The following is a 12,500-nucleotide window of genomic DNA, read 5'->3' as shown; positions in this document are numbered from 1 at the left end:
AGAATTTTCTCCCCTTCCAGGGGCTGGTTCGTAAAAGTGCGAGCCTCCTCAGGGGTATCAAATAGCAACCACACTGTTGCATATTTGACACCCCGTTTTATTTTCTATAATTTTCACAGACAATAAATACGATATTAATTGTTATTGTCTGAGATTTTTGTGTAATTTGAGAGGATAATACAAAAGTTATGGATGATTTAGTGATTTACTGCAAAACCCATGGCGGCCAAAATGATCAGAACGGTTGCTTTTACTCCATGTTTTAGTATATTTAACAGGTGAACTCTAATGTTTTGAATTTGTTTACCTGACGGTTCATTTACTAAACATTAGTAAGAGTATCTGCAGTGTACTTTGTTAATATAATGCCACTTACTCCGTTACCAATTCGTCAGCAGATTATTAAGCTTCGAAAGAAGGATAATTTAAGTATTGGGTCTATTGCAAAGATTGTTAACAAGTGAAAAAGTGTTGTTCACGGTATTCTTAAGGTCTACGATGATTGTGGTTCGTGTGAAGCAAGAAAGTCTACAGGTAAGCCAAGAAAAACGACCAAGAGAGAAGATAGTGCTGTGGTAAAGTTGGCTAAAAAGGACAGATTTAAAACTGCTGCTGCTGTTTCTCAGGAAATGAGCATTGTACTGAAGAAAACTTTATCTTGAAAAACTGTGTCTCGTCGTTTAGTTGAACATGACCTACAAGCAAGAGCACCTGCAGTGAAGCCACTGATCAGCTCCAAGAATAAAAAGTGTCGTCTTATCTTTGCAACCGAACATGTGCTGTGGTCTCAAGAAAAATGGCAAGCGGTGCATTTCCGAGATGAATCTAAGTCTACGTTATTTGACTCAGATAGTAAAAGGTACGTTTGTCAAAAAGTAGGTGAAAAATTGTCGCCTAAATGCCTTAAGACTAGTGTTAAATTCGGTGGAGGAAGTGTCATGGTTTGGTTGATGATATCTGGAGATGGTGTGGGTCATTTGGTGCGATTACATGGAAAGGTAAATGCAGGAGTTTATAAACAACTTGTAAAAGATCATGTCTTGCCTGTGCTGAGAAATTCAACTAAGCGATCACCCATATTCATGCAGGACAATGCCCCATGTCACAAGGCTAAGGTGGTCATGAACTTTCTCAAGGCTGAAAAGGTTATTGTTATGGATTGGCCTGCTCAAAGCCCAGATCTCAATCCTATTGAAAATGTGTGGAATATTCTAGGAGAACGTTCGAAAGCCAGAAATCCTAAAACAACCGAGCAATTATGGAATGCCCTTCAGGAAGAATGGAATAAGATCACCCAGCAAGAAATTGAAAATTTAATTTCCTCATGCAGTCGAAGATGTCAAAGTGTGATTGAAGCTAAAGGGCTTCACACTAAATATTAAATTATTCCAGTATTCTCTGTTAATTTTTATTATTTTGTTATTTTTTTCAACCGTTCTGATCATTTTGGCCGCCATGGGTTTTGCAGTAAATCACTAAATCATCTATAACTTTTGTATTATCCTCTCAAATTACACAAATATCTCAGACAATAATAATTAATATCCTATTTATTGTTTGTTAAAATTATAGACTATAAAACAACTTTGATAAAAACTTTTCTGACAAAATCAATGCCGTTCTGAACATTTTGGCCGCAACTGTACATTGCTAATAGTTTATTACCGTTTTCATAAGATATATTTAAAACTGGACGGTAATAAATTAATTCTAAATAGAGACACGTCCTAGTTTTAAGATGGGTTACATGTTTTGTCGGACGGAGAAATAAGGTAATTTGGGGCCATAAAGGAGACAAGAAAACACTTGACGTGTTGAAATGGCCAGTCGCAACTATCTTCACTTTATTTTCTACTGTTTAACTCTTTCTTCAGACCTTTAGCTAATATAAGCTTATAGTCAAACGAACCCTTTTATTATGTTTATTATTATCTACATTTTATTTTTATTTCTTTATTTTTACTCATGTGTCTTTATTGTTTTTCTTTTACCTGTTTCAATCATTTGACTGCGATCTATTTTAAAGTCTAGTACTTATTCTATCGATCTTTTTTGCCGAATCGCTATGTTACGAGGACGTAGACACACCAAGACCAGTTATCCAGTGATGGGTGGGGGAACAAACACATACACACGCACAAATAAATTAATAAATATATATATACGGCGGTCTTGTTTCAATTTCCGTCTAACAAATCCACTTTGATCGGCCTGGGGCTATAGTAGAAGACACTTGTCCAAGGTGCTACGCAGTGGGATTGAGCCCGGAACCAGACGGCTACGCCTGCGCCTGGGTCGAAACAATTGTAGTGATTTTTAGATAAAAGAATGTCGTCCATTCCATTTTCTGTCGTTTATCTATTTCTATAATCTCTATCGACTATGGAATTCCTGATGTATATCCAGTAGCAGGAGCTTTCAACTGTATGATGACATCAGATAGCCAATAACTGTTGACGAGTTTTGCAAGCCTTCTACAAGGTTATTACCCGAATCTCAAATTATGTATGTATGCATGTATGTATGTATGTATGTATGTATGTATGTATGTATGTATGTATGTATGTATGTATGTGTGTATGTGTGTGTGTATGTATGTGTGTAAGTATGTATGTATGTATGTGCGTGTGTTTGTGTGCGTGTACATGCATGCATACATACATACATACATACATAATACATACTTACATGCATGCATGCAGGCATACATACATACATACATACATGCATACATACATACATACATACATACATACATACATACATACATACATACATACATACATACATTATGGCTGCCCCCTCGTTATCGAGTATGGCCATTGCACGAAGCTTAACTGTTACTAGTGCTGTGATTGAATGTGACTTTTTAGCCCAGCTAAAGATCTACAATGTCTTGTACAGAATTCTATTTCTTTACTACCCACAAGGGGCTAAACATAGAAGGGAGAAACAAGTGCAAACAAACGGATTAAGTCGATCAAATTGACCCCAGTGCGTAACTGGTACTTAAGTTATCGATCCCGAAAGGATGAAAGGCAAAGTCGACCTCGGCGGAATTTGAACACAGAACGTAACGGCAGACGAAATACGGCTACGCATTTCGCCCGGCGTGCTAACGATTCCGCCAGCGCACCGCTTTATGTCTTGTACAGAATTGGCAACTAAAACCTTTACCGGTAATAGCCGGCTGTAGTTGTAACTGGGCTTCATGTACCTTTGCATGTCGTTTAAGTCCTCCTGCCGAATTACACTCTCTTCCACATGCCCGACATATATGATCAGTATGGTGTGTTACACCACCACCAGTGGCCAGGTTGTCACTCATCTATCTCACTTTAGGACTGCGAAAATGACTCTTGAGTTCAACTTTACTGAGGCAGGGTCTTGCACAGACACTGCATGTCAGCATCATAGTAAGACCCTTCCCATCTGGAAGTGTAACAGCGTTCCCCTTCCTGACATTCCTCCTTGCTTTCTCATGTGCAACTCGAAATTCTCAAAAGTGGCTGTCCTCTCGTGCACAATCCTTCTCCACCTGCTACGATCAATAGCTATGCCTTCCCATGTGTCAGGAGAGATGCAAGCATCTCTTAAGGAAGCCTTCAGCAAGTCCTTATACCTCTTTTTTGGTTTATGTGGAGGTCGTTCTCCTTTAGCAGATGATTGTGAGCTCGTAGCACACACAGAGATTGATATGCAACACATTTTGAATGCATTCTCTGATGCTTGCACTGCCTTAGGATTGATAGTCAATCTCAAGAAAACTGTTGTCATGCATCAACCTGCTCCTGGTAAGCAGTATAGTGTACCAAATATCTATGTGCATGGTAAATGAATTGATGTAGTTGATCAGTTTGTCTACCTGGGAAGCACTATTAATAGATATAGCAATTTGGATGAATTCCATATAGAATTAGAAAAGCAAGTGTTGCTTTCGGAAGGCTAGAAAAGCGCCTCTGGAGTCGGCGAGACATATGCAGAAAGACAAAGATAAAGGTGTACAAGGCATGTGTGCGCCCTCCTCTTCTCTGCGAGACATGGGTCACATATCGATACCACCTTAAACAACCGGAACGTTTCCATCAGATGTGTCTCAGACGGATCTATGGCATTAAGTGGAAGAACCGCATCAGGGATCTTGAAATATTGGAAGGCTCTCAGTGTGAAAGTATAGAAGCTCTCGTGCTAAACCAAAGGCTCAGATGGAGTGGTCATCTGGTCAGGATGAAGGATTCAAGAATGCCAAAACAACTCTTTTATGGAGAGTTAGCTAAAGGAGAACATACATAAATACATACATACATACATACATACATACATACATACATACATACATACATACATACATACATACACACATACTTGCATACAGATAGATATCGATAAATTAAGTATAAAAGAATACCAGATGGAATCGAGTACTTTAGGCGATGAGATCAACTAAAACTTTTGAAGTGTGTGTCCCAACTTGGCCGCAGTCTAGTGAATGAAACTAGAAGAATAAAAGAATATATACACACAACAAACACGCATTCATCTAAACGCTTCTCCCTCTTCCTGTGTCTCCTTCACACACTCAAACACGCACATACACATACACATGCGCGCACACACACATAGACACGCACATGCACATACACGCGCACAAACAGGCGGAAACTGAAGCAGTGCTGATGGAGTCAAAAATACAGCAATGGCTTGTTCACTTCCTGCTTTAACACAGAGAAATTATAAGCTCATCGTAGTCAAAGATTGGCAGGCAAGTTGTTATCCTACGATCGTAGCTCGAACTTAAATCATCCGTTATCAAGATCATCTTGTAAGCAGCGGCTCCAGCACAACAACAACACCATCACAATGACAAACAACAACTAAACAAACAACAAAAACAACCGCCATCAATGATGAAGCCATATTTCATAAAGACCAGGTTTTATAGAGAAAGGCAGCAGGAATGAGTTTAATTTATAATCTTGCAAGAGGCTAATGTGCTTTTTGGAGACAACTGATATTGTCTTAATTAACAACACTAACTTCCGTTTTACACTCCCTGTCACTTCTACATTATCTCTTACTGTCTCCACCCTGCCACCGACTCTAACTATTATTTCTCCTTCTATCTGCCACTCTCTATTATTACTACATATATATGTACATATATATACATTATATCTAACACACTCTCTCCTCTCTGCTACCACCACTAACTACTCTCTCTCACACGCACACACACTTTATTGCTACTACATTATATATATATATATATATAATATATATATATATATATATATATATATATATATATATATATATATATATATATATATATCCCTCTTTAAAGATTTCTTAAATCTCGACTCAGATCACAACTGCTGCACTCGTAAACAGGGATACCATACACACAAACACACGAGCGAGCACCCACACATAGATGTACATGTACAACTGTGTTTATGTGTGTTCGTATAGATATGTGTTTTCACAGACGTATGCGTGTACATGTCTACAAAGACAGATTTTGCTGAGAAATGTGTAAGAAGTATACAAGACACAAAGCAAAGTCTGTGTATTTCATTAAAGCCGAACCATCTTCGATCATAAATCTTGAATTTCATGTTAGCCATCGTTCAAACGACTGAAGTAATATTCTTCAGCTGAACTGTAGCGATCTAATTTCATGCCTACTTTCATACAAGTATATATATGTTTCCTCCATAAACTCTACGTCAACTAAAAAGTTAACTATTATACGTATGCGAGTACTTTGAAAATACCTCACAAAGTGACGACCATCCCCTACATAGTTATAGGCTGCCCTTTGGCAAGGTATAGCAACCGCTCAGTCACCCTGCCAGGAATAAGGCGTAGTTATGGAATTGCAGGATTGAGGATTGTGAATGGGTAGCGAAACTGAGCTACGGTACTTCTTATATTGATGCTAGGCGAAGGAATCCTGGAAGGCCAACGGCCAGGATCACCAAGCTCTATCAAGAGAGTAACTGCAACGCATCCATAAGGGTGGTGTCCATGGTTGTGTTAACGGCTAATGAAAGATTCACTATGACTCAAGCTCCCAATTCAAATTCATAGTAATGGAATTGGATGGCGACAGTCATGGGAATCCGCGAAAGCAGCGAAAAAAAATCCCTCTATATGTACATGTATGTGTGTGTGTGTGTGTTGTGTATGAATAAACTCGATTGTTAGGTATTAGACTAAAAAAATATAGGCATTTTCTCTTGTTTCATTCCCTTAATATCGCCATTATTTCAAATTATTTCATTATTTTATCGCCATTATTTCATTGAGACCGTTCAATCGTGTTTCACAATCCCTTAAATTTACTCTTACTTCTTTCCTCTCTTCAACAAACGGAATAAAAGAGCGAACCGAGAGTGGCGTGTCTTGATATATATATATATATATATTATTTTAGAATAATTTTATACTAAAAAACCAAGTATTCCACTCCCAGTAATTTTATCAAAAGTTTTTTTTTATTTTGTCGAATTCTATATGTTGCTTTACAGTGTAGTTTTATCGTTATTGACAGATATGATGAAATTACGGGTGTAAATGTGAACATCTAAAAAATGAAGTAGAAACAATAAAATTATTGTTGCATATGTGTAAATATATCTAACGCTTGTTATAGGAAAGTAGATTAATTTCTGCAAGTTGTTAAAGATATGTATGTGAAAAAAATATTAAAAGATATGGAGAATTTGTTGTTGTGTGTACAAGAATTGTGTGTGTATATGTGTGTGTGTGTGTGTGTGCGTGCGCGTGAGCTTGCGTGTGAGTGCGCGCACGTGTATGGAAAAAATCTAACTGTTGAAGGGAAATAACTGTAGTATTTCGGGTGTCTTTAAAATCGATGAGCCATTATGTTCTAATTGTTCGGAATAATTCTTTAAGTAAAATTTTGAAGCGTGCTGACAACAGCCCAATATTTCGGACCTTTTATTTAAACTGTAAATGCGTCAAAATTAAATGAATACCTACGGCTTTAGGCATAATATCCAACATAAATTCGACCATGAAACTACCACATAAAAAGAAAAAAAGATAAAAATACAAATAATACTATTCCATTACAAATGTTTAAATAACTGTGAAGGAAGGATGAAATGGACTAAAATAACAGAAACGAACGTTGTCTCTTCTTGGCAGATTTTATTTGGACACGTGTGCAAGTTTTGTCATGTGTCTGTTGTTTTAAGGGACAGAGGGAGAAAAGTAGAGGTCTTTCACAAATGGTGTGTGCTTTGCTTATGTTTTTCCTCCCTAACATGTTTTTCAATTGGGCAATGGTTTGTATGCTAAAGTACTTGCGTAATAAATACACATTTATACAAATACGTTTGTGTATCTATCTATCTATCTATCTATCTATCTATCTATCTATCTATATATATATATATATATATATATATATATATATACACGTATAAACGTATTAATACATATACGGTTATTTCTTTGTGTGCATATGTTAATATATGTGTGTTTATATTTACATGTATGCATATATTTCTCTCTCCATATGCGCGTATATGCGTATGTCTGTTTGTATATAGATATAGATAAATGTCCGTAGGTACTTATATACATACATACATGCATACATACATACATACATACATACATACATACATACATACATACACATATATAGGCGAATTCAGATAATTGACGATGGATGATGGATATATATACGCATATATATATATATATATATATATATATATATATATATATATAATATATATATATATATATATATATATTTACATATATATGTTTATATACATATACATATATGTACGAATAATGTACATATAAATAATTTCGGATAAATTTATAAAAACAGCTTCCTCACACACAGTTCAAAATATATAGCACCTGGTGTGTGTTTAATATTTACACGCATGCCATCCAATTTCTAATATGGTGTGATTCGTCGTGATCTAATGTGCGTGTATTTGTCTTCGTGATGCATTTATATTATTATATACGGTCATTTTACACACACGTGGCTATATATTTAAACATACATACACACACACACACACACACACATACACACCACACCACACACACACACACCACACACACACACACACACACACACACACACACACACACACACACACACACACACACACACATATATATATATATATATATATATATATATATATAATGTACGTTTTGCTTGTTTTCATTTCTGTAGTTATGTATTTATATTTGGAAGAGGTGTGGTGATTATAACGGTGTTGTTTTTTTTTGGGGGGGGGGGGGGGGGGGCGGAGGGGGTATTGTGTGTTTTTTTTGTTTTATTTCTATTTTCCTAATTGATAACTTTGATATGTATATATTTTGTGTTTTTAATTGATTTTCTCGTCTATTAACTTCTTGCTTTCAAACTTATATAACCGGTATTTATACACACAAACTCCATGTTCTAATACAGCATGTATTAAGAGAGATGACACCTGCGTCAAAATGTACGTGTGTGTGTATATTTGCCTATATACGTATATAAGTATGTATAAATTCTGGCCATCTTTTAGAAAAGATCCATGTATATATATATATATATATATATATGTGTGTGTGTGTGTGTGTCTGTGTGTGTGTGTGTGTGTCTGTATACATTTATGTATACATCTGCATATATCTCTATATACATTTATGCATGTATGTATATCCATAAATATGAATGTACATATATGTATTTAAACAGTTATACAAACATGTGTGAGATATACATGACATATTCTTTTACATGCACCCGTGCGTACATGCATACACGCCACACGCTCTCTCTCACTCGCGCATATATATATATATATATATAATATATATATATATAATATATATATATATACACATATGTATATGTCATATACATACATATGTATGTGTGCCTTTGCGCGTGTGTATATATGCGCTTGTATGCATGTTGTGTGTATGCGTACGTATACACATGTAAGCGCGTGCGAGCGTTACCAGCTTTGCACTTTAGTCGAAGCTCTTTGTCTGCCGGTCTGTAATTAGACGAAATAAAGCTCTGCGTATTGAACCTATTAAGGTTGTTTAAAATAATCTGAAAACGTATTCACTTAAAAGTTCATAAATGTTTTGCTGTTGCCCCGTTATCGTTGTTGTTGTTTCGTCTTCCATAAACAGGTGATCTTTACAGATAAACCATCGCCTACTACATTCCAGCTCTCTGTTACCTTGTTGGCCCTCTTTCCCTCTCTCTTTCTCTCTGTCCCTGAGTCTCTGTGCGTGTGGCTGTATGTGTATATATGTGTGAACATACGTGTCCTAACTTCAGTCCCTATTGAAAGTCATGTTTTAGTGATTCCAGGATAGTTAGTCGGCTGCCTTGCTGTTGATTCTGCCAACTATCTGAATCTCTCTCTCAGCAGTTGAACTCGAATATGCTTGGACAGTTGAACTGGAAAACCGTTATATACGAAAATATAAAATGGATATATATATATATATATATATATATATATATATATATAAACGCATACTCGAACACGTTCACTCGCACACACATACACAAACGAGTGCAAAATAGTAAATGTATATAAAAAGAAAATACTAACAAAATAAACGAAACACACACACACACACACACACACACACACACACAATAAATGCTTGGTTTTCTGAGTTGCAGTGTGTGCATAGCATGTGTGTGTTTGTGTGTGTGAGTGTTTGTGTGTGTGCGTGTGTATGCGTGTGTGTGTATGTGTGTGTGCATGTGCGATGGATTTGGCCGGAATGGCTCAAACAAACTGAAGTACATTCACCAAAGAATAGTAAATACACGTTACGTCAATAAAAGTGCTCACTGCGTAGAATGATGTGTAATACTTAAACGTTGCTGACGATACTACCACCACTACCGCCATCACCACCGCCGTCGCCGCCGCCGTGCCCACCGTCACTGTCACTGCCGTGGCCGCCGCGGACACCGCTCGCACCGCTGCTGATACTGCCGCTGACGCTGCCATTGAAGCCACTGCTGATACCGTCATTGACGTCACCGCTGCTGCCACCGCCGCTCTCACCGGTGCCGCTACCGCCGCCACCACCACCGTCGCCGCTGTTGCCGCTGCTACCACCGATGCTGCCCTGCCGTCACTGTCGTCGTCGCCGCTGCCGTCAGTGCCTCTGCCGCCGTTGCTGTCGCCGCTGCTGCTATCGCTGCTGCTGACGCCACTACTGACGCTGTCGCTGCAGTTCATGCTGCCGGCGAGGCCCCCGTCCTTGTAGAAGTAATTACATCAACAGCATTACAAACATCACAAAAACAACTATAACAATCATATTATCACACAATAACCACACCAGTAACTGCCAAACCGCCCCATCATCTCAACACCATTAAAACAACAACAAGTACACATCACCATCATCACCATAACCAGCAGCACTACCATTACAATAACAATTACATCGTCATCACCCCCTCCATTAAAACAACAACAGTTACATCACCATCACCACCACCAGCAGTACCATCACCACTAGAGATAACAGACTATCGAGAAGAAATTTGTTTGTTTCGAGCTGATAACAAAGACCATTGACTTGTGTGGTGGCCCTGTACAATAATAGTTCCAATATATAGAATGGTTTCTTTGAGTGGTAAATGGTTTTGCTCTTTCACACAATAGTTCTTTCTTTTCGTTCCACCAATCAGAAACACTTCTGTTGACGTTCAACTACTTTCTGTGGCTTAATTAACTTAGAACAACACTAGTCTGTGGGACATTTCTCGTTTCTTTAAGTGTATGTGTTTGTGCGTGTGCTTGTGTGAGTGCGGTGTTTTATGAAGGTGTGTATACATACATACATATATATATATATATATATATATATATTATATATATATATATATATATATAGTTATATATATATATATATAACGTATGTAAGTCTGAGTTCTTCTATGTATATCTTTTTGAGGGTCTCCATATCTATTTGTATACATATGTGTACGTTTCAATGTTTGCCTCTACATAGGCGGCGCAGGCGTGGCTGTGTGGTAAGAACTTTGCTTCTCAACTACATGGTTCCTAGTTCAGTCCACCTGCGTGGCAACTTGGGCAAGTATCTTCCTCGGGCTTAGCAAAGCTTTGTGGGTGGATTTGGTAGACGGAAGCTGATAGAGGATCGTTATATATACATAAATGTGAGTCTTTGTGCCAGTGTTTGTCCCCCACCTCCGCTGGATGATCGGTTTTAGTGGGTCAATGTCTCCGTTCGGCAAAAAGAGATCGATAGAATAAATAACGGGCTTTAAATAAAAATGAGTACTGGGGTCGATTCGTTCGATTAAAATCAATCAAGGCTATGCCCCACCATGATCGCAATGTAGTGACTGAAACAAATAAAAAATAGAAGCTGTGGGTGTATGGATACCTATGTGTGTGTGTGTAACTAGACGCCCATGTACTTCACATGGCACATGATTTAATTAATCTAATTCGGGCATATATTTCCTGAGAGTGCTTAAGTACTGATAAGAAATTAGTTGATGCTGTGACCAATGTCTAAATTAAATAGACAGAAGAATGAATTTAAAATGTACGCTTTGAAAGAAAATAAGCGAATGTTTAGTTTGTGTCTTCTGAGACATCAAAATTTTTTTGTGACTACTCACTTCTTCAACCGGTCAGAAAAGGGATTGGTTCTCATGACGTCTTACTATTAATAGCAGTTGGACTCGGGAAACTGAATATAAGGCGACTGAGACTTAGAAGATGAATGAAAGGATCACATTTATATACAACCAAAAAAAAAAAAATTTGCCTTTCAGAGAAATGGAAAATTCCTCAAATTTTGACTTCTTTCTATAGCAAAATACCCTTCCTCAAACCAACTACGTTACAGAATACTGGGCCTAGAGATGCTGTCATGTCTTCAGTAGGAGGAATCCTCTCTGATTTACATTTCCCTCATTCATTCAACTACTTTACAGAATTTACTGGATATAATTCATGATGACTTCAGCACTAGTAAGGTTGCATTGTGTCCGGGAGACAAAGACATTATACTCTACAAAAAATGAAAGAAAAATAGGAAAATAACGGAGTGAGTGATAGTCCAATCCCATTCTATTGGTCACTATGCGGGGTTAGGATTCTTTCTTTCTTTCTCTTTCTCTCCGTAAACGTGTATATATATATATATGTATGTATGTATGTATGTATGTATGTATGTATGTATGTATGTATGTATGTATGTATGTATGTATGTATGTATGTATGTTTCTGTTAGTGACTCAAAGAATGTTGCGTATCTAAAGTGGTATGGCATCAGTAGCGTCTCTGAAATATAGAGTGACAGACTATTAAATTACTTCCAGTTCTCAATTCTGATCAAAAGAATGGTAAATAGACACCAAGTAGTGCGTCTATTCCATTACCATTAAATGTTCCAGTAGATATATCTCTGTATTCCTGCTG

Source organism: Octopus sinensis, linkage group LG11 (assembly GCF_006345805.1).
Source record: "Octopus sinensis linkage group LG11, ASM634580v1, whole genome shotgun sequence".
NCBI classification, from domain to species: Eukaryota; Metazoa; Mollusca; class Cephalopoda; order Octopoda; family Octopodidae; genus Octopus; species Octopus sinensis.
The sequence above is the reverse complement of the archived record's forward strand: the minus strand, read 5'-3'. Positions refer to the sequence as shown.